Below are 791 nucleotides of genomic sequence, written 5' to 3' on the forward strand. Positions count from 1 at the left end.
AAAAAACTGCCTTGGTCATGGTGTTTTATCACAGCAACACTAAAATAACTCATACAATATGTAAGCTTGCTTTCATATTTAATAAGTGGCAAAACGACATGTATATGAAAGAATTGTTTTAAATTAAGCTTCTTTACAGTCTTTATCAGTGATCATTTGATTTGTGTATATACCAGCATGCCCAGAGCTGTACAGAATTCCTCAGATGTAAAGAGATCTGAGAGGGAGAAGTCTGGGAAGTCCTGCTTCAGCGGACCCTTCAGGGGCGCATTGGGCAACGCTCTAGACATTTTTCCGAGATTCAGGGCAGCATGGGGGCAAACCGGAAACCCAAGGGCAAGAGTCCTAGCAGGCTCTTTACCTGGCAACACCAAACACAGATGTTTTCTGCTAAGCGAGGAACTGAAGTCTACAGCATCCTGCACGTCTTTTCGTAGGTTTTCATAATTGAAACCTGACATACATAAAACTGTTACTAAATCCCAACGCCCTCAGGGCAGAGCCCCAGAAAGAAAGGCATCGCCCTATCTGATTGGGAAACCCTCTGGCCAGTTAAAGGAATGCAGATGCCGCTTCAAAGGGCCTCGGAGGGAGGGCCGAATTCTCACCCCGAATTCTCACTCTTAAAGCGGTATCACTCGGAAATTAAACTTCTTAATCCTCAGGCTTCGTTTTCAGCGCAAGGTGGAGCCATTTTTATTTAATCCAGCCTCGAATGTGGCGTTCCTCCTGTTCCTATCGATGCAAGTGTGACATTTTAGCGCACACAAGCAGCGGCTGTTGGATGCCCT

This window comes from Microtus ochrogaster (genome assembly GCF_000317375.1).
Source record: "Microtus ochrogaster isolate Prairie Vole_2 chromosome 14 unlocalized genomic scaffold, MicOch1.0 chr14_random_1, whole genome shotgun sequence".
Taxonomy (NCBI): domain Eukaryota; kingdom Metazoa; phylum Chordata; class Mammalia; order Rodentia; family Cricetidae; genus Microtus; species Microtus ochrogaster.